Raw genomic sequence first — 24564 nt, forward strand, 5'->3', positions numbered from 1 at the left:
TGTTCCACCAAAGCAGTCTTCACATGCTGGGTGAGCAAAGCCCTGTTTCACCACTGGTCGATGACCCGATGGCTACCCTCACAAGGTTTAGCCTCCCTGTCAAAGCCGTTGCCCGGGGTGTGGCCGCTGCCGCATGCTAGCAACTACTGGGAGCCACAAGAGAGAGCTGGGCGTCAGGTGGGGGTCAGAGACTGGAGAGCTGTCCTAGGAGGGCACGACAAGCCCTCCATACCAGAGATACTACCCCTCCCTGAGCACCCCATACACCCCCAAAAATTATATATAGATATAATTCTACTTAGTCCATTTAACTAATTTCTCAACCTTTGCTTAAACCATAGAAAGAAATTTTAACTTAGAATCATAGAATATGGTTTCTAATTTATTCTTTTCTGATATTTAGTATATGGCACTGATGAAGTCACTTTACTCTCTCTGGGTTTCAATTTCCTTAATTTTATAATGTGATGGTTGGAATTGGATGGTTCCCTTCTCATTTTAAATCTGTTTCTTTTTCCCTCTAGTTATAAACTCAACCATGGAATATTTTAGTTGATATCATTCAATAATGTTTCCTTCGGATAAATGAAGTAAAAATAATAATTTAAGGTATTGTTATATGCAAAGCACCATTCTAGCATCATAGCTGATAGATACAGAAAAGTGAGACCATCATTATTCTCAGAGTTCACATTCTAATACAAAAGACAGCATATATATGAAGTTTCAGGAAATAGCAGTGCTTCTTCTCTGTTATTTCCACTTATAACATCATTCATGATTCTAACATTTAATCATTTGACAACGATTAGTTCTTTGGTGTTAGTGATTTTATTTCATGGAAGTTTAATAAATATGGTTGGTAAGAAGACAAGGGTTGCAGTGATAACAGAGGAAGTTCCCATGTCTTAACTCCATATAGTTTGTTTCCTTGGATAATGTTTGTCAGAACAAAGCTAGAAGTCAAATTATTGCGGTTTGGGGGTGGGGCACTCTCACTCCTTGTGGTTCCTGGACCTACTTGGCCTTCAGTAGTAATTGGTCAATGTTTAATATTTCAGGTAGCAGGTCAACAGCTCTCTTCTCCAAAGTAATTGATTCTCTCAATGATTATTATGAGATTCATATTCTAAAGCAGCATTAGTGATCTGAGGACGCAGATATTTTGGGGGGAAAGGTCTTGGACTTTCTTTATTTTTTACTTGAAAAGAACAATTACTTCAATGTAGCTGCTTATTTAATAGACATTTAATAAATTCATGAATAGATGAATAAATGTTTCAGTTGTGATATTCATATAATTAAGAGTTAACGGTAACTTCCATTTCATTGAAATCCTCCCTTAGAAATATCTTTAAGTGTTCAGATGGTGGAAATTATTTGACTTACTTGTCACATATTGCTTCTCTTTCCTTCATAGTGACTTGCTGTTTCAAATAGTCTGCCTTGCTAAATCCTAGCTATTGCCTGGCATGTGATGGCAGTTTGTCAACAGTTGGTGGAGATGGCTGTCCCTTTTTTCCCCTAATAAATGCTTCCTGAAGTGAAAAAATATTTCTTAATTGATTTCCCTGCTAAGTTTCTCTCCTCTCTAAACTATCTTCCATGCCTGCCAAAACTATTTTTCTTAGACACAGTCTTGACAATGTCAATCACCAGATCTAAATCTGTCTATTGCTCTCTATTCTCTTTAGGATAAGATGCCAACTCTTTGGCCTAGAATTTAAATCCCTCCACATTCTGATAAGAACCTGCCTTTTAAGAAATCGTTCATATTTTGGTTCTTCAAATTGTCATATTTCTTCTAAAGATAACTATTATCCATTCCATGAATTCAAAAGAGCATCTCCTATCACCATCCATTCACTTTCCTCATTCTATTGGTTTCTTAGTTTCACTACTTTTTCTCTAGTCTAACACCTTCCCATATTTCCTGAGGGAGAGGATCATGAATATCAATTGTCTTGAATTATATCACTTTGAGTGCAAAAGCACATAATGAATCTTCCAATATGTAAGGTCCTCAGAGGTGGCGATATATATGGGTGTGGATATAATTTTTTTCTATCCAAATATTTTCTCATTATTAAAGGCATATCTAAATTTTTCCAATTATATTATTCATATTTTCTATAGTTTCTAGCAATATGTTCCTCTCAAAATGAAAGGTCTTTAGAGTCCCTCTCAGTCTCATGATGGCATAGTTTTTTCAAGGTATTATCCATGATTTAATATTACCCTCTTCTATGCCGAAAATACTATATCTCTAGGAAGGATAACCAAGCAAGTCTGGGAAGCTAACTCAGCTGAATCACCAAGGAATCAATTAGCCTAAGTGCATATTGAGATAAATATGGCCTAAAAAGTGCTGGAGATGGGTAACCTTATCTCTTAGTTTTTAGTATTTTACATCTAATGATTGGAATGCTTTTGAGGTTTTCCATTTATTTGCCTTTAAATGGAGAATACAATCTCAGTAGATGGTAGTACTTGTAAATCTCACCATGTTTTGCAAAACTTTGGAAAGCCCATAGGGACCTAGTTATAGATTTGGAAAAGTACTCAAGGGAGTGCTTTTTATTTTTTCCATTATAGAACATCTGCATGTTTGCCTTCAATTGGAATGCTCCAGTTGAAGAAATTTCTTCCATTTTTCTTTTTTTTATTTTATTTAGTCAATTTAGAACATTATTTCTTGGTTACAGGAATCATATTCTTTCCCTCCCTTCCCTCACCCTGCCCTTCCCGTAGCCAATGCACAATTCTACCGGGTATTACATGTGTCCTTGGTCAGAACCTATTTCCATGTTGTTTATGTTTACACTAGGATGTTCATTTAGAGTCTATATCCCAAATCATATCCCCCTTGATCCATGTAATCAAGCAGTTGTTTTTCTTCGGTGTTACTACTCTCACAGTTTTTCCTCTGAATGTGGATAGTGTTCTTTTTTGTAAATCCCTCTGAGTTATTCAAGATCACTGCATTGCCACTAATGGAGAAGTCCATTACATTTGATTGTACCACAGTGTATTAGTCTCTGTGTACAATGTTCTCCTGGTTCTGCTCCTCTCATTCTACATCAATTCCTGGAGGTCATTCCAGTCCCCATGGAATTCCTCCACTTTATTATTCCATTGAGCACAACAGTATTCCATCACCAACATATACCACAATTTGTTCAGCCATTCCCCAATTGAAATACATCACCTCATTTTCCAATTTTTTGCCACCACAGATAGTGCAGCTATGAATATTGTTGTATATGTACATCTCTTTGGGGTACAGACCCAGCAGGGCTATGGCTGGATAAAAGGGCAGACAGTCTTTTAGCGCCCTTTGGGCATAGCTCCAAATTGCCCTCCAGAATGGTTGGATCAGTTCACAACTCCACCAGCAAGGCATTAAGGTCCCAATTTTGCCACATCCCCTCCAGCATTCATTACTTTCCTTTGCTGTCATGTTAGCCAATCTGCTAGGTGTAAGGTGATTTCTTCCATTTTTGAAAGGTACATTCTGCCACCTAATTTTTCTCATGTGTTAAATGGGGACTTTTGACTCAGTGGTCTTTGAAGTCCCTTACAACTCTAATTCCATAATTCTATGGTATGTGATCTATTTCAAGGTGGCAAATTTATTGTGTTCAAGGTTTTGAAATGGTTGTCATGTGGAAATAGGTTTAGATCATTTTCTACTTAACCCAAAAAGGGAGAAAAAAGAGAATTTTTTTGAAAATGTAGACAATTTTATTGAGGCCTGATAAAAAAAAGATTTTCTTATCTCTCAGCTATCTACAAGAAGAATGAGCTACTTTGTGAAATCAGGACCTAACAATGTGCTGCTTATAAGAAATACACTAAAAAATGAGAAATGATAGATTGTGACAAGGAAATCACTTAAAGACTGATATAAATTAATTTAAGGTCACCAAGGAATTCAGCTATGTAATTCCTTAATGAAAACTCAAGTCAGCAGTTAACCTTTTATGGAGTTTAATTACAAACAGGAGGAAGAAAGGTATTAAGGAGAGAGAGAGAAAGGGGAGAGAAGGGGATAGGGCTTAAATACCCCTTCTGTTTAGGCTGGGCCAAAAGGCCCAAGCCCTTAGATAGCTGAGACAAAGAAAAGAGATCAGTCCCTATCACTCACATGACCAAAATGGAGAAACAGTCTCAGGGCCCCCCACCTCCAGCTTCCTTCAGAGCAAGCTTCTCAGAGCACAACCTCTCAGAGCAAAACCTCTCCAAACACCCCCTTCAGTCCTCAGACCTGCTATCTTTAAGGAAAACATCCAAGTTCCCTCCCCTCAGTTCTCACATCTACCAATCACTGTCCATGTCTTCCCTGTGCCAATGGTGGCTCTAGCTTAACCCAGGACCGCCCAGAGGTCTGTGGCTTTGCACATGTCTGTTGAAGGTCATATTCTCAATTAAATATTGATCCTTTGCTACAGCCCTTCCTAAATCCTGTTACCCTGAGTAGGGTGGAGATTGGAATAATTAAATTTTGATCTATGCTGCAGCCCTTTCCATTGTTCAGCAAAAGGTTTCTGTCCTAAAGTAATCTTAAGAAGAGAGGAGGAGGAACCTCCCTTGCCAATGGGGTTCACATTACAATAGACTATCAGTAGGAAATTTTTCAAGTATGAAATTTCCCAATGGTGAAATTTCCAACATTTATAAGTCTAAGAAATTTTAAGGTTTACAAGATATAGAGTGAAAGTGAGGAGCTGTAGCAAAATATATTATGTTTCATCTGATCTAGAGAAGGAGGAGGTAGCAGTCATGATCTCTGACAGAATCAGGCTAAAATGGATATAATTAGAAGGATGAACAAAGGTAACTATACTATGTTAGTGAGCATACTCTGGATAATGAAATATTATCAATATTGGATCTGCATTCATCAAGTATTATAGTAGCCATATTTTAAGGGAAAAACTAAATGAGATAGAGATGGAAATATATAACAAAATAATAGTAATGGGGGAAGTTAATTTTCCCCTCTCAGAACTAGATAAATCCAGCCAAAAATAAATATGAAAAAGTTAAGATGAATCAAACCTCACACTAGTTAAATATGGTAGATATCTTGAGACTCCACACATTCCAGAAACTCTCATTGAACTAGGAATCCCTAGAATTAGATCATGGAAACATTAAGAGGATTAAAAGCTTTGTATGTATGAAAATATGTATTGAAGTTTTGTCTGTAATGACAAAATAACTAGAAAGAACACAAATGCAATGTCTGGGAGAAGTGGCTGAATAGATTGTGATACTTAACAAAATCCAAGAAGAAAGTATTAATGTAAAAAGAAAAACATCTAAAAGGAATTCAAAAGCAGACAATATTTATATTAGCACACTTAATGTGAATCTTAAAAACTACTCAGACTGTACTTTAGAAGATTTGATTTTATCTATTTCCTTATTGTAACAATGGATATACTTGATCTAACAAGAATCAGGTATGTACTGGGAGTAATTCCATGGAGACTGGAACAACTTCCAGGAAGTGATGCAGAGTGAAAGGATGAGAACTAGGAGAGCATTGTACAGAGACTGATAACACTGTGGTACAATCAAACATAATGGACTTCTCCATTAATGGCAATGCAATGTCCCTGAACAATCTGCAGGGACATATGATAAAAAATACTATCCTCAAGCAGAGGACAAACTGTGGGAGTAAAAACACTGAGGAAAAGCAACTGTTTGACTACAGGAGTGAAGGGGATATGATTGAGGAGAGATGCTAAATGAGCACCCTAATGCAAATACCAACAACAAGGAAATGGGTTCCGAGCAAGTACACATGTGATACCCAGTGGAATAGCTCATTGGCTAGTGGTGGAGTGGTGAAAGGAGGGGGGGGAGAGGAAAAGAAAATGATCTCTGTTTCCAATGAATAATGTATGAAAATGACCAAATAAAATAATGTTTCAAAAAAAAAAAAGAAAGACTTATTCATTGTCCTAAACAAAATAAATTTCCTGAGATCATAGATCAAGTTTTGGAAGGGGTCCCAGCATCCATGTAGTTCAAAACTCTCACTTTAGAGATAAGGGAATTGAGGACCAGAGTATTTATATCACTTGCTTAAGGTCACATGTATAGGAAAGCATCATAAATAAACTTTAAAAATCCTCTGATTCCCAAACTTAGAGGTCTCTTCACTATACCGTAAAGGTTCTTATTAAGGCCTTATGGTGGTAGTGATTATCTTAAATGAATTTAACAAAAAGTTGATGTCAGGGAAGAAATGTGGGCTAAATGTTGAGGCTCAGTTTCATTCTGGCTCTCTGGGATTTCTAGGTAAGGAAGGAATGAGACAAATTTGCCACCAAGGAGGAATTATAAGTGTTCTATTATCAAAATTTCTGTGATAAGCTTTTTCCTTCTAACTTTAAAAAACATACTTGAATTCTAATCTATTATGTGCTACCCATATGATGGCACCCAATGATGCACATTGGTACATCATTGGACTCTTTGTAGGAAAACCATGGTACATCTATCTGCTCAGATAGCTTCACAAACAAACATCATGATTAACGATGTGAACTAGATAGAGAAGTATTGGGACCTCTGTGGACCTCTATTCATTTCTTTTGTTTTCTCCAACAATTCTCTAAATTCTTAATTGTTATGTAGGTTCCTAGTAAGTCATGGGAAACCCTGATAAAGAATCATATGGGATATAATCTTCATAATTCTTCCATTGGAAAAGACAAATGACTCTTCTGTTTTTTTTTTTTTTCTGATTGTGTTGTTCACTCACAACAAGGCACTGTGAACTGATTGTTTGGGAGAAGGAAGAGGTTCCTTCTTCTTTCTTCTACTTTTTACCCAATGACCCTGAAAACCGAGATTGGAATTTTGTCTTTGTTTATTTCAGTGGTTCCTTTGATTCTAAGGACAGTGTCACATAGTGACACTGATGCACAAGGAATGGAGACATGGAAATCTTTGAGTTGGATTTCATTCCAAATATCTACTCAGCTATCCCAACACAGAAAACTTGGAAAACCAGATTGCCTTAGATCCCATCTCAAGGAGGTCTTCAGACTTGAAAATTTATGAGATTATGCTCTATAGGAATTGAACTGAGGTAGTAGACAGGGAAATTATGCATCAGGTATAAAAATGCTGGTATATTTACAATTTATGTACATTTATAATAATGTTTGGCAAAAGAAAAAAAAATAAAGTGTGAACCAGTTTAGGAACTTTTCCAGTTCTTGATCTGAACATATGACAGTAAGAGAAATAATCTTGTTCAAATATGAAGAGTCCTAGGCTTGTTGTCCAATCTCAGTCTGTTTTCAAGATTATCATTAAGTATTCCTGCTACTCTTATCACAGTGTGGGAACACTCTGTGAACATGTTAAGGTTCATTTTTTCCCTCAACTTTTAATGGCTTTTTCTTTTGACCTCAACTATTCCTGTACATTTAACTATCTTCTTGTTCAATGCCCCAAGTAGTTTGCTGCAGTCCATATGGACCTTAAAAGTCAGGAATTTGGAACAAAGTTTTGAGTTGTTGAAAAAAGGCAAAGCTGAGCATAATAGCAATTTTCAGTTTCATTGTACAGTTTCCTGATCTATTATATATTAAAATTATTAATTTATTAAGTGTTTATTTAAGAACAAAAGTAAATTAAAAATAAGAATAAGCAAAGGTGTAAAGTGGATCATGATCACTGGAAGTGGTTCACTTAAAGCTATTTTTGTCTTTTCCCTCATATTCATTTCTATAAAAACAGAAACAAAATCTTCTGATAGTGAAATTGTGTATGTATCTATGGCAGGAGTAGGGTGGATAGGATTTTGGTTTAAAAACAATCTTGACATTTTTTAAAGAGTTGCACTTGAATTTATCCTGAAAGTATCTGTTATTATGACCATACATGTAATTAGATGATAACCTATATCTCACCTATCTAATGAAACAGGAACAATGCTTATTTGAAGATAGGGTCAAGTGACAGAGAGGGAGAAAGCTTGGTAACCAAGATTAGTGAAGACATCAACCTACAACTATTTCCTGCTGCTGTCAGAATCTTATACTCTGGTGCAGCAGACTGCTGGTTGAGGTTAATTTTAGTTTTAATTTATGCATCAAAACATGCTATTAAAAGCAATCCATGGTAGAGGGATAAGGAATTATTTAAGTAATCTGGATTCTATTTCTATCTCTAATGCTTACTAGTTTCATGATCTTGGGCAAGTCATTTAATTTCAATAGAACATAATTTCCTTGCCTGTAAAATGAGGGTTTTGAACTAGAGAATTTCTAAGGTCCTCCCCATTTCTAGAACTATGATCTTATGAACCAAGGACCATATGACAATGTCCCTAATCTTTTCTGGTTGAGGTCATAGAAAACTGCACATATCCATCTCAAACCTTCTCATGGTCTAGACCATTGCCTTTATCAAGAACAAAACCAAGGTTTGAAACACCATTACTCAGATACTACTTACATGGTGTAAAATTGAGATTTGAACTCTGGACTTCAATCCCCACAAGTCCTTGCTCCACTTCCCCAAAATGCTTTGTAATCTGATGGAATTCTGAGGTGGGCAAGATTGAGAAGGTATTTAAGTTGATTACAAAGGCTTGCTCTCTCCTTTTGGACTTCCATTTTGGAGCAGACATGGCTCTTTCCATAATGTAGGTGAGGTCTTGTCTAGACCTCTGGCCTAGGCACGTTTTCCTTATCATGTATTTTCTTTAATCCTTAATCCTTAATAAACCTCTAAAAATATAATACTCCTTGCAGAGAGAAACTAATTTCTACCTGCCTCAGTCTCCCCTAAATTTTAATCTTTACAATGGTATGCTTGAGTTTTCTTATATGATATTATATATAGGGGATCACATGTGATAAACACAAAAGTAGAAGGCTATGAGATAAGTCTTCATGTACTATTACATTCTATACTTATACTCCTGGGGCTATAATTGGAGAAGCCATTATTTATATGAAGATTGTGTTCACAAACATTATAAAGAATTTGGCCACATATCAATTGCCTATATAATGATATAAGAAACAGTATCTCCTGGATTTGTTATTTAAGACAGTTGCCTTCAAAATGCACTATTTAGTCATGAATATTATATATTTCGAGAACAGAATGATTACAGAGGAAGACAAAATAATTTTAAATAGTTGAATTTAAATATATGTTAATTATGTAAATCTAAGTATTTATTTATTAAATGTAAATATTTAAGTTAATTTCATGTAATCAGTTTTCAATATAGTCCCTTATCCTGTTAATCATTCTATTTCACTATATGGGGATCCAGGTAGGAACTAATCTGTAAAGTATTATTGAGATATTAAAAAACTGACTATTATAATCATATTCATGTTACAAATTTATGGTTATATTTTTCATAATTGATTACATAATCATTTTAACCAAGTGTAACTCTGACCTTATGGTATGCTCACCACTCTCTAAGCCTCCAGTCCAAAGGTCAATTGGACCTCTGGTTGGGGTACTGAGTCCTAAATTATCTTAGCCCCCTCCTCTTTGATCTTGTGGTTATTAACTGAGCCAGTGTTAAATTCTCTACCATGTCACATGTTCATTGACAACCTCTCATTACCCATTCCTTGATTCTCCAATAAAAGATTGGTGACACATGGAGCTCTCTCTCTTTTCTATCATCAGAGGAGCACACACATGGAATCCCTTGCTTTTGAAACTTGTGTCTGAGTCTTTCTTTCTTCCTCATGTTCCATCTCTCTTATCTTTTATCCCCTTCACCCATTTTCCTTCAGAAGAAAAGCTTCCCTTTTCTCAGGTATCCACCCACAAAGATAATATTGTGTGGCTGCAGGCAGCTACACACTAAAACTGAATATCGGTTTGACAAGAAGCAGTACTATCTATGAAAAATTAACTTGAAGATCAGACAGAATTTAATGGGGAGGTTTATGGTGGAGGAAAACAGATTTCTTTGCCAAAAACACAATTAACTATATTGAAGAAGCAAAAGATTCAATAAAGATATGCAAGAGAGTGTTTATTTTTATTGTCAAATAAAAGGAAAGAACACATAGAAAGAGTGAAGCTAGCTAATAGGAACCTATCACTTCTCACTGGTATACATGACAGTTTAAGACTGTAGATAAAAACCTGAATGAGTCATATCAAATGGGCAGGTGTGGTGAGTTGTGATCTGTATGAATTAATCACCATGTATGAATTGATTACCAACTATGTGTTGGACACTCTTCTAGGCTCTTGGGATGAAAATACAAAGAATATAAAAGAAATCTCCAATCAATAGTAAACTCACTTTCTTATTAATAAGGCAGAATGATATAATGGATAGAATTCTAAACTGAGTCAGGAACAATATGACTTCCAACACTTAGAAGCTGAGAAACTCCAGACTTTGTCCACGTTCTTCTTGCCCATCTAAGGAATATGAAAATTTAAAGAGTACTAAGCTCAGTCATCACATCCAAACCATTGCTAGGGGGGGATTTGTCCTTTTATAGAGCTTTACAAAAATGAAGAATCCTAGAAGCAAGGCACAGATCTAACTATAATGAAGATAGGGTTAAAATGGTCAATGCCAGGGAGTAGTTTTCTCTTTGCCCCTCATTATCAGAGTGAAGCACCATAACACTCAAGTGTGGAGGCAAGAAACACTACAAAGTAGAGAATAAGCCAAATTCAGGAACATTAGAAAAAGACTAAGGACCACTTCCCAACATACAAAGAGCATCAGTTGTTCAAATTTTTAAATAATAAAAATTTCATAAAAGTAATCATATAATTCCTATAAATGGTATTTATTGAATTCCTATTGTTATAAAAAAGCACTGGGTAATAATAATAATATCTAACAATTATGTCTGAGGTTATAGAACTCTTCAGGTACCTAAGAATTATTTGTAGAATTAAATGATCTCAATTTACACAATATCTTTGTGACATAGGTAGTATAAGCATTATTTTCCCCAATTCTGGTAATAAATAAACTGAGACTCAAGAGAGTTGAAAAATAATTGAGTTAGAAAATGGAAGAGGCGGGAGTTAAAATTGGTTTTCTGATGCTTTATATATTCATCTTGTTAAAGTTCCAGGAATTCAATCAGTCATCAATAATGATTTAGTAAGCATCTATTCATTAACAGGCATTGTGCTAGGAAGAGAGTTAAGAAGTAAACTAGAGCAGAGACATAGTTTGAAGGCTACTAAATAAATGGCTTTATTGATGGAAAATTTTCTTGGCAGGAACACCTGAATTCAAATTCTCCATAGAATCTAACTAGCTTTCTGTCCCCAGGGAGATCATATAAACTCTCTCAACCCCAATTTCTTAATATGTGAAAAAAGGAAAATAATAATCATAATAATAATAATACCACTTACTTTACATTATTTTAAGGTATACTGAAATGAAATAACCCATGTAAAAATATTATGCACATTAAAGTACAAGATACATACTAATTGTCATAATTATGTGATCCTGGGTAAATCATTTTACCTCTTTTTCTCAGTTTCCTTATCTTTAAAATAAAAGTGTTCTAGTCTGCTCTACAAATTCCTTTTAGCTCTGAATCTCTGACATAGCTATTTGGAAAAATAAAAGATCCTATTCAACAACAACAACAACAACAACAACAACAAAAACAACCCTGTTTGAATAACTGTTAAAAAGAAAGCTTAGGAATTGTCATTTATCCTTTCTAAATTGCTAGTTTCCCACTCAAACTATCTTTGAGAGTATATATTATTTGGCCAAAAGCTGGAGGACATTTAAAAAATCATTTGCTTTTATCTGCAATGTTTGGTAGGTATAAGACAGTGCAATGCTATAGGAGAGGAAAAATGAAAACAATCTAAATTTCTGAGATGTCTGGACATAGGGGAGATACACAGTTGCATGTGATTTGTTGTATTTCAGTTTTAATTAAAGATAAAAATGCAAAACCCAGCCCTCCCAGACATTCTTCATATCTGCATTTCTTCATTGAGAAGGTTATAGTACTGGTATTCAAGAAAAATTCTCTTGTATTAGTTCTGACTGGGACTGTGAGTAGGTGGAGTAAAGAACTGAACCTAATAGGTGTGGCTCATACAATGTCAACAAATCCAAATTTATGGAAGCAAAAGAAAATAGAGAATTGAGAAAATCATTAATGAACTTCAAAGAGAAGAAAAAACAACAATAACACATTTACTTCAATCATTTCAAATGACTTTTCTTGTGTTTGTGTATCCTTGTTAGGGGTAAAGGAGGTCAAAATAAGTATGCAGATAATTATCTTATTTTTAAACTTTAGATTCTGCTATAAACTTGTTAAGAATTTGAAGAATGATATTTGAAGCAATGCTGATTTTTCCCTTTATGATATTCACTGACTTAATTTGAGTATTAAATGTCTTCATCACCCCTACTGATATGATTGCTGCTATCGATGATGTGATAATATTTGACATTTATATCATACTTTGCTGCTCATTCTTTTTGAATCCATACATTATCTCACTGAATCCTTCTTGCTATCATGTTAAGTAGGAAGTGGGGGTTATTATTCTTATTTTACATAAAATGAAATAGAGGCTTAATGAGATCAAGTCAGTTGTCCATAATCACCCAGTTAATAAGTCTCTGATAAGGAATTTATGATTACGTTATATGTTTTCATATCCACTGCTCTTTTTTTGGTAAATATGTTTCATGCTACCAATTTCATGTAATATTTTTCACATAAGTTTCCTGAATTTATATGATCTAAATTGTCTCCACCTTTTCTCTCTCCCTTCCTGGAGATGGTAAACAATTTTATCTGGTTTATACATGTGTTATCATTCAAAACATATTTCCATATTTTTATTTTTTGTGAGAATAACCATATAAAAATAAGACCCCCAAATTAAAACCCAAATAAACTAAAGTGAAAGATAGTGTGCTTTAATCTGTCTTCTGACTCTACTAGTTCTATCTATGGAAGTGAATAGCATTCTTTGTCATAAGTCCATCAGAATTGTCCTGGATCATTTCTTTCTTAGATTATCTAAGCCTTTTACAGTTTTTTTTATTCCCCTGGTTTTTTTTTTAAAGCAAGTTGCCTAGAAAAAAATAGTCCTCTAAAATTCAGGAGTCTTAGACCCTACTCTCTATTTCACCACTGATTTTCTATATGACCTCAAGGAAATAATTTATTCTTTCTCTAACTTTTATTCTTCTTCTATAAAATGTTGCCATGGAACTAGAAGGTTGCTAAGAAGTCATTTACTCTCTGTGTTTCTTTTTCCTTATCTATAATGTATTGTAGTTGAACCAGATGGCTGACAAAATTCATGAATCTGGAGAAATCTGGAGGTGTTCATCCTATTCTGTAGTTGTCCAGCAAATGAGATTCAGCAAGTAATAAACTCCAATCAGAGCTAATTCTTAGTATTATATAGCTAGCTTCTTAGAGAGAAGGCTTTATAAAGGGGATGGTAATTGAGCTTAGCTTTGAGGGATGAAGATAATTTAAAAAAAATATGATAATGGGAAGCATTCCAGGTAGAAGAATTAGCAAGGACAAAGACACAGTTATGGGATAGACAAGACATGGCTATGGACAATAAATAGAGAAATCTAGAGTAATGACACAGAAAAAAAATTTAGAGTGCACAGAGAGGCAGTATGACTTAGAGGCAATCTTTATCCTGAAATTATGGATTCAAATTGATGACTTTTTTACATACATTTTTCCAGCAAAGTTGGAAACCTGTTGTAAATATGCATATGACTCATTGTGATATTGACATCCTCTCCCTCTGATTTTCAAGGACCAATGAGTGCTCATCAAATGCTTCAGAAACTTCATGTTTCCAAAGGATGTATGGGATAGTCATGTCTTTGGTGTGAGGACTTTTTAAGTCCTTTGTAAGGTTATTTGGCAACTTTTGCTATCCACTTATCACCAACTCTCATCTGGGTCTGAAAATCCATAGCATGCATAAAGACCCCACCCTGGATAAACCAACTCAGCAGAGAGGCTAAAACAGGTTGAGAATAAATGACAGACCAGGAATCTATAAGTGATTTAGGAGGATGCCCATCCCAAGTATTTTCAAACTTCTTACAGCAGAATTGACAGATGTATGCATTTTGTGCCAACAGCCATGAAAGCAGTGAAAGCAGGCATTATGGAATACCTAGAACTTGGTCTCAGGCAACAAAGATGCCAAGGTCAGAGGCATCCCATGCCATCACCAGTCACTCTGGCTTTTGTTTTGCCGTTGGACTTTAGTGCCTCACATTAATCCAACTCCATGATATCATTCATACTCTTAAAAATGAAAGATGAATGAGAACAGAGACAACATGGAACAATGGAAATTGTTCTTAACTTGTAGTTCTAGGATTGTTATGCAAAACTAGCCTGCTCTGCTAGTTTCTACTTATGTGTCCTTGAACAAGTTACTTAACATCTATTGCTTCATCTTTACAATGATCAGGTAGAACTTGATACACTCTGACATCCTTACCAGCTTTAAAAATGATTCCAAATTAAAAGAGTTTGAAGCTCAAATGAGATGATGAATGTAAAGCACATTGTAAAACACATAGCATTATTAATTGTTGCTGCTGCTATTGTTATTGTTAACCTACAGTTAGAGACTGCTAGTCTCCTGGTGATATTATTTCTTTAACTTTCTACTGCATTCCTACTGAGTTCACGGATTATTTATAGATCAAGACAGGTATACTGGTAAACATTTAACTGACTTGGAGGGGGGTTTATGCATATACATTTTGTATTTAATCTATAGTATTACTTTATTAGGTCTAGACAATCCATGAAATATTAATTAAGTCTTAATTTGTGCCTTCATTTCTGAGGTGTAAATGCTCACACTGAAAATATAAAAGAGACTCCTGAATGGGAAAACTGGTTAAAATCAGCTACAGAACACTGCTGTTCCAGTTCCTGCCATTTATTTAATATATCAGACTGCTTATGAGGATCAAATGCAATGATATATGTTTAAAAAGAACTTTATAAAATATAGTGTTACAGAGATCATAGGATCATAGATTTTGTAATAGAAAAGGCATCAGTATCAATGAAATTCAACACCCTCATTGCACAAATGAGATATGTATGGTGGGAGGGAGTAAGTGATTAATCTAATCTCACCCAGGTAATAAGTTTTTGAGGCAGAATTTGAACTCAGGTATTCCTTACAGCAAATGTAACATTTTATACAATGGGCAAAATGTGGCTTTAAAAGAAAAGAGGAAGAAAAAGAGAGAGGAGTAGAATTACTCAAGGAGTAATCTCTTGAGAAGACAAACATTTTATTTTTCTTTTTTTGAAAATGTTCTTAATGCAGTGTTCATGAGAAACACTTAAATTCTTATTGAGTTGAACTTGTTGTGAAGAGAAGAGATAAGAAGCAAAGTTATTTGCTAAACTTTAAAGAACAATATAAATAATATTGAGGAAAACAAGGTGATAGCATGGATAGAGCACTGGAGGTAGAATTATGAAGCTAATTTCAAAACCTTCCTTAGCAACTTACAAATTGTAGCACTTCAAAGAAGTTACTTAACCTCTTTCTTCCTCAATTTACTTATCTGTAAAATGAAGATAATATTACTTATCTTAAAGGGTTGTATCAAATGAGAAGTTATGGACAATGCATTTTTCAAATCTAAAGACACTATGAATGCTATTTTAACATTATGGAAAAAAAATTGAATGAGAAATATAGCTCAGAACCTTCTGTATAAATGGAGATTTTGAACCTTTGACTTCATTCCTCAGAAGTCCTTGGTATTTCCCAGAATTCCCTATAATCTCTCCTGAGTCTCCACATTGTCAGAATCACAACTGGTATTGAACTGGTAGTACACCTCCCATGCTCTCTTCACTTGCAATGATGCAGCAAGTATGGTGGTAAGGTGGGGATGGCTGACATGGCTAACCAGCCATGGGCACATGTTTTTTATTTTGTATCCACTATATTCCTTGATTTATAATGATCCTTAATAAAACTCATAAAGTATAATATTTTTATTGTTAGAGATATAAATTTAATTTTTACATTTTTGGCAAACAAAAGGGATGAGAATTACTCCCAAAAAATTTTAAGATATCCTAGATAATTTTTTAAGCCACATTTCTACTGCCAAGGCTTTTCACCCACCTTCGCAAAGTTGCTTTTCCTGATTCAGCTCACTCCTTCTGCCTGCTCTTGCCTCCAGCCATCCACTCCTGATGTTCTTGACCCAGATTGCACACCTGGTCCCGAGCCTGAGCCCCGGCCCCAGCCCCAACCTCAGGCCCCAGGAACACTACTCCTGATCTCCAGTCTCTGACCCAGATCGCTCATCCAACTCCAGGTCAAGCCCCAGGAACCAGGCTGCTGTGTTTTCAGAATCACAAACCAACTGGTAAAAACTGAGGTGTTCTTTCCTTAGACTACAATGAGCCTCCACATGGTTGGGGACCTCAGTGGGGAGGAACAAGGAGAAGGAAGAGACATTTCCAAACAGGAAGTTGATTACAAGCATGGCATATTCTATGAGAGAGCAGTGCATTGCCTATTTTAAAAGATGTTTTTGAGTACACTGATCCTTTTACTTATTTAATCTGAGATTCAGGGGAGAAATGTATCCCCTTGGGCCTGCCAAATTTGAGATTCCTAAAAGCCATTTTTCCTTTGCTATAGGAGATCCCACAGTACTGACAAAAGGTATCTCAACAGATAAAAAAAATGAATTGGATAAAAAAAACAGATAAAATGGATAAAATGAACAGATAAAAAATAGAAACTGGAGGTTATGTTTTTAAGACTTTTTAGACTCCAATGTTTTATAAAAGTCTTTGTATTTTATTTCATTTTGCTGATTGTTTGACTTAAGATTTAATTTGTTGGTTTTAAGTTCATATATTAATGTATTCAGTACTATTCTGTTACACTGAATCATTTTAATGTCCTGGGTTTTAACTACTGTTATATTCTGTTGCTTTTCCCCTATAATTATACTGAACAAATATTATTGAATAAGCCCATATATAAAAACAGCCTTTTTTCCTATTTTGACTTTGTAAATTGTCACCTAGAGAACTGATTACAATTGGTTACAATTGTATAACAACCTTTGGAAAATTTAATGAGCTCAATATTTCATGTTGATGTTAAGGGGTATTTAGACATGATTTTTAGATTTCTTTTCAACAACTCTGATCATTTTGCCTGCCACTAACAGAAGGTAAGGTCCATATTAGTAGCTGAAGTAAAATACAATTATAATCCCCCCTCTCACATTTATAAAAATGTGAATAAATGGGACATCACAGTCTCATACCAAATGAGCTGAGAAGTTAATCCTAGGGCATAGTACCCATGGATGGCTCCCAAAAGGGAGCATCTCTCATTTATAACTCTTCAGCTCACTTTATCCTTTCACCAGAACGATCTCTAGATTCTTGATGACATTTTTAGATCCAACATCAACAGTACAGAGGTTTGGCAGATTTTTTAAAAATATCTCAGCCAAGGTAGAAACATTGCTACACCTGAAAAACCTGTGACAATTATCCATTTTCTTTATATGTCATACAACAGACTCATACAGCAGATAGTGGGTGTGTTTGCTATTGTCATAAAATGGGTTATTATGACTTTGGGGATTTTGATACCTTTTGAATATGCATTACCTTTGCACTACTGTTAATTATAAAAAACTGTTACTTGTGAAAATCATTGGCTTGTACTCACAGTGGATCATGGCCAGGTATAAAGAGGAAATGGATCTCATCTTAGGTGAGAAACCTTTGTATTCTACATTTCCTTAGCTGACACAGTGTGTCAATGATTATAAGCTATATTTTCCATTTTAAAACTCTTACTATATTATTATTTTTTGCATGTGCAATATACTATTTCAGTTTTTTTTTCTTTTCCCCCTCCTTTTGGTATTTGAAGCACATCACCAGTATTAAGGTTTTCTTTATTTTTTTTTATTTTGCAGTAATATAAGTTTAAAATATATTTGCTATAATGCCAATGCATGCCCCAAAAGTTTGAGACTATAAAAATGATGCCACTGACTGTTTAAAAAATCATGGGACTTTTCTTAATGATTCTGTCTGATTCCAGAAATAAATTTCTACCATTAAAAGAATTTTAGTTTTGCCATTTGAAAAAAAAAAAGCATGCATCTGGGTAAGAATCATATGATGGAGGTATTCCTCAGGAATGTGCCTCAACCTAACCATTTTCATATTCTTGGTCTCTTCTGGTTTTTATGGAATAATAAAACCCAACCTTCATTCCTGTTTATGAGTCTAAAGCAGTTTTGGTTGGAAATATTTCCCAGAAATAACCAAAGTATGGAATTTTACAAAAGAAATAACACCAAGATGGGAAATACTTTATAGCTACCTATGGGAACCACTGTTCCCATCACCTAGAGAATTATAGAACTCCATTTGCATGCTCCAGGCTATATCTTAACAAACAACTGCATAAAAATTTTTAAAAAATAACAATTTCTATACTGTGATTCAAAACCATATCTTTTCCATTGAAGTCACAATGAGGAATAGTCAGTCCTTTATGGAAAATAGGCATATATCCTGCAAAGAAACAGAAGATGGCCCACTTATTTGTAAAATATTTCCATATAAGGATTATTTTCTTTTTCTTTGTCTGTGGTGTGCATCCCGAATGACCCTCAACAAACAATGTGGCCTTTGTAATGTGAGAGATGTTAAAGGTGTTTATTCTCTGGAAACCTCCAGACATAATATTCTTGTTGTACTGAGAAAGAAGAGAAAAGATCTTTGTTACTCAAATGTAACTCAGAGCTATGCTGTACTAAGACCAGCATCTGCATGTTTGAGGAACCCCTCAGAAAAATGGTTGGTCTTTTTTCCCCTTTGATCACTGTGTTCTTCTTCCTTTGCAAAATAATTTAGATTTTTTTCTATTTTCTATGTAGCTGCCTATATGGTTGTCTCCCTTCCCTAGAGATCAATGTTCCCTAAGTTTTCCACATACCAAGTGGATGAGTATAACAGGTTTAACTAAATTCGCTGTTTGAACATAGAAGAAAATGATAATCTCCCTGAAATCAAATGGAAAGGGTGGAATCAAAAAGAGAGACTAAAATAAATAGATGTTTGGGCCTGTGAGGTTACACAGTGTATAGAGTGCTAAGAGAGGAGTAGAGAAGATCTGAGTTCAAATTTGAACTCAAACACTAACTATGTGACTAGGCATTTCATTTAATTTCTGACTACCTCAGTTTCTTCAACTGTAAAATAGGGATTTGGGTGAGGGTACCAATAAACATAATAGTAGTAAATTGCTTATCACAGTAACTGAAACATAACAGGTGATTGATAAATTATTTTCCCCTCATTTCAAAAATCCCTATGAATTAAAATTACTCTGAGGAACCATTTCATGGCTATCAAAATGAACAATATAACAAAAAAAGGAAATTACAAATGTTGGAGGCAATATGGGGAAATTGGGACATTTGCATATTGGTGTATGTGTGATCTGATCCAACCAATCTGAAAAGCAATTTGTAACTATGCATAAAAGACTCTAAAACTGTACATACTTTTTGGTCCATCAAAACCACTACTAGATCTGTACCTGAAAAAGATTTAAAAAAGGGGGAAAGGAACAAATTTATACAAAACTATTAATTGAAGCTCTTTATGTAGCAGGAAATAATTGGAAATTGAGGGGTTGTTCAACACCTTTGGAATTGCTGGAAAAGTTTTGGTATATGATTGAATGGTATGTCAATGCTATTATAATATAACAAAAACTAAGCAGGAAAATTTGGGGAAAGGATGGGGAAACAGGTAAGATTTAGATGAATTAATGAAAAGTGGAGTGAGAAAAAGCAGAAAATCATTGTTCATTAAGAGCAATATTTCTTTATAAAGAACTGTGAATGATCTAGTTATTTTCTGCAATATATTGAACCAAGAAATCCCAGAGATTAATGATAGAAAATAAAAACAACACCCTGCCTTCAGAGAAAGAACTGATGGAATCAGAATACAGAACCAAAGCATTTAAGCTTTCTTCTTTTTCCTTTTTCTTTGAAATATCTTCCACAAAAAGACTAATATGGAGAAATATTTAAATCATGGTGCATATAAAATCTATATCAGATTGTTTCCCATCTGAGGGAGTGGGGTGGAGTGGGAGGAAAGGAAGGAGGAAATATGGGAAGGAGGGAGAGAATTTAGAACTCAAAACAATAAAAAAGTTCAAAATTTGTTTTTACACCTAATTGGGAAAAGTAAACATAGAGAATTCCAGAGAATCAATCCCAAAAAAATAATAAAAGAAATTAGCAACTTTAGCAAAGTTCCAGGATACATAATAAACCTATATGTCATCAACATTTATATTTACCACCAACAAAGTTCAACAGCAAGAGATAGACAAGTATAAATTTCAAAACTATTCCACACAATCAGACCATTCTTTAGAAGATCTGATTTAGCTATTTCCTGATCAATAACAATGGAGATACTTGAATAACAGAATCAGGTCTTGGAAACTACATTTTCTACCCTACTCAGTGTAACAAGATTAGGAAGGGCTACATCAAACTCAAGATTTAATTATTTGAGAAAATGGCCTTCAACAGACATGTGCAAAAAAAGGACAGAACTCTGGGCGGTCCTAAGTCAAACTTGAGCCACCATTGACACATGTGAGACACAGGAAGTGAGGTAGAGAACAGCCTCTGGAATTCTCTGGACTTCCTGTGAGGAGGGCTAGAGTTTAGTTTGATCCTGGAGCTTGAGTTGGAGGAGCCCCACAGACAGCTTTCCTTCAGACCAGTCACGTGAGTGATAAGGACTAATCCCTTTCTCTGCCTTTGCTCTTCAAGGCCTGAATGCCCATTTTGGCTCAGCCTGAGCCAGAGTGGTTCTGAGTTAAACGCCTTTCCTTCTCTCCCTCTTTCCTTCTCTCTCATTCTCTCTCTCTCCCTCTAATATTTCTTACTCTTGTTGTAATTAAATCACCATAAAAATTTGGCTGCTGACTTGAGTATTTTATTATTTGGGATTTCTCTAGGCGACCATTTAAATTTAGATATTTTTCAGTCTCAACTATAATTTTAACTGTTACACAAGGAAATCAAATTTCAATAACCAGAAAAAAAATATTGAGGATACACTTACTAATCATAGCAACCAGATAAAGACAATTACAAAATACCTCTCACAAAAATAAAATCAGACCTAAACAAATAGAAGACTTGCTTATAAAAACCAATTCAAAGTAATGAAAATGACAATTCTTCCTAATTTGACTTACTTATTCAGTGTCATACCAATCAAACTCACCTGAAATTTTACCTATAACTAGAAAAAATAATTGCAAAATTCTAGAAGAACCACAGATAAAAATATCAAGGCAATTAATGAAAAATAAATTAAGAAAGGAGGCCTCACCATACCAGATCCCCAAATTTACTATAAGAGATAATCATCAAAACAATCTACTATTGGCTATAAAACAGGGTAGTGGATCAATGGAATAAGTTAGGTAATAACACACAATAATAATTGACCATAATACTCTAGTATTCAATAAACCCAAACATCCAAGCTATTAGGGGAAGAACTCAGTGTACTACAAAAACTGTGGGGAAAACATACTTCCATCATACTCCAAAATAAAGTCAAAATGAGCACTTGATCTAGAATGACCATAAATAAATTAGGAGAGAATGGAAAACTTTACCTGTCTGACTTATGGATGAAGGAAGAATTTATGATGAAACAAGACATAGAGAATGTAACACCAAAATATACTGAATTATTTTCATTACATTAAATTAAAAGGTTTCGTTAAACAAAAACAATATAACCACAATTAGAAATGAAACCAAAAATTTGGGAAAATATAGCAAGAGTTTCTGATAAAAGTTTCATTTATCAAATATATGGGTAAACTGAGTCAAATTTATGACATTACTAAGCATTCCCCAGTTAGTAAATGATCAAAGCAAGAAAATCATAAATTTTGGGGAGGATGTGGGAAAAGTGGGACAATAATACATTGTTGGTGGAACTGTGGAATGATACAATAATTCTGGAGGGCAATATAGAATCACTCCCAAAGGGCCATGAAACTGCATACTCTTTGACCAAGCAATGCCATTACTTTGTATACATACCAAAAAAATTCAGAGATGGGGGAAAGGACCTACTTAACTGTAATACAATACTATTGCACATAAGAAATTATGAACTACATATGAACTGAAGCAAGGTGAAGTGAGCATTCCATACAAATATTTTGTTTTTTTTCTGAATTAATTTTGTTCATGGTTTCTTATTGCCCAATAATTTTCCATTACAGTCATATACAAGATCTAACCATTCCTCATATGATAGATACCCCTTAATTTTCCAATTTTTTTGCCACTACAAAAAAAGCTGCTAAAATATTTTTTGTATGAGTAGGTCTTTTCTCTTTAACCCTTATTCATTCTTACTGTAGAGTGAGTACACTCAGTTCTCAAAAAAGAATTCATAAATCTCAAGTAAATTATTTTGATCATTTAAACTTAAATTACCATGTAAGTGGTTTCCATATATTAAAAAAAAACATTTTTGGAATACAAAAAAATGATCATTTAAATTTTATTCCATTTGGGAACTTTAGATTTACTCCACCCTGCTTAGTGTTTAGAATTTTAGCAACCAAGAATATATACACCCCCTCTTACAGATTAAGTGTGGTTGAGGATGGTCTGTGACATGCATGTGCTAGCAAGAGACAAATCCAAAAAAAAAATGACTGATCCCCTGGGCTATCCTAAGCCAAGTTTAAGCCATAATTAGTACATGTGAGACACAGGAAGTGATATAAAGAACTATCTTTATATTTGTGTCACTTCCTGTGAGAGACACTTTTGCAGCACTGGTGGTGGTATTGGACTTTGAGAAGTTCCAGCACAGGGCACCACACTGCTTCCCATAGGAGACCACATGGTGAGTGTTAAAGCTGAATCCCCTTTCCTTTGCTTTCTGAATGCACCAGCCTCCAAGGAGGCCCCTCATCTTGGAGGATGCCTCATGGCTAAATGCCAAACTAGATTTTATCTTCTGGGAACGCCCCTTGGCTGAGGCCTCTGAACTCCCCCTGGCCGAGGCCAGGCCTTAGCAGATCTTCTACCCTTTTCCCTCTTTCTCCCTCATTCTTAATTTCTTCCTTCTATTATGAATAAACCACCATATAATCTGCTCTAACTTCAGTATGTCATTGGGATTTAGAATTTAAATTCCTGGTGAACACTAAAAAATAGATTCAGTCTCAACCCTAAAATTTACGCTTAACACATTGATATACCAAATATATTAAAATCTTGGACCTATCATTAAAAATGAACAAAATATGTTCTTATTTAATTTTTAAAACTTTTAAAATCCTTTCTAACATCAGTTATAGTTATAAAAAGAAATATATAATAAAATAACAATGTAAATATGTTTATTGATTGATTAAAATATACACACACACAAATTCTAGATTTCTGTCCTATCCTGAGATATTATTTGTGTACATATGCATATATGCATCTCTCTCTCTCTCTCTATCTATCTATCTCTGTGTGTGTTTTACAAATACTGCTGATTTGTAATGAAATTTAAGTTATATATTTAGAGTTTCAATTTTCTTATTTGCATGTTAAAAAAACATTTAAAAAATATATTCTCCTCTTCAGAATTGAATCTATTAACAGAATAGGCAGGGGCTTGTCTATGAAAACAAAAGATAAATAGAAACTTCTATTAGTAGGATAAAGGTAGTAACTGGACTCAGTGTTTCATTGGCTTAAGGATGAAACTCCTACATGAGTCTGCCATCTTCTTCACAATTTGCAGTCTGACAGAATTGCCTAAAATACTGAGAGTTTGTAGGAATTGCCCAGGATCAAGAGTATGTGTTAGAGGAAGGATTTAAATGTCTTTCTGTCTCCTAGATCTTTCTCTCTCCTTTCTGTCTTTCAGTCTCCTGGGTCAAATCCCTCTTTAGTATGCCAAACTATCTCTTTTGTGCCTAGGAAGACAATTAACTTGATAATTGCCAAGAGAGAACTGTAACAATATTATATATAACATAATTGCTTTATTCTCATGGGTTGAAATCAAGTTTTCATGAAGCGAAGGAGTACCAGAAACTTTGATAAGCTTTATGATTTTTAATAATGGAGTGAAAGTAATTAGCCTATGTGAAAAAAATGTAATTCAAATAATCAGACTTATAGGATTTCCTGGTATTGTAGAAAAGGATTAGACTAAGGGTTAGGTACTGTAAAGCTTAAAATTAATATCAGATACTCCAAGTATTATTTTAATACTATTTATTAAAATCAACTTAGTGTGAAGGGAAAGTAACTCTAGAGAAAGAAAGCTGCCCCCTTCTTCCCCTCTGGTCCCAGTCAGAGAGAGCTTCCTGTGGGATAGAGCCATCATGGAGGAAATAAAAACTGACTACCAAATTAACCAATGAGGCATA

This window comes from Monodelphis domestica, chromosome 1 (assembly GCF_027887165.1).
Source record: "Monodelphis domestica isolate mMonDom1 chromosome 1, mMonDom1.pri, whole genome shotgun sequence".
NCBI lineage: Eukaryota > Metazoa > Chordata > Mammalia > Didelphimorphia > Didelphidae > Monodelphis > Monodelphis domestica.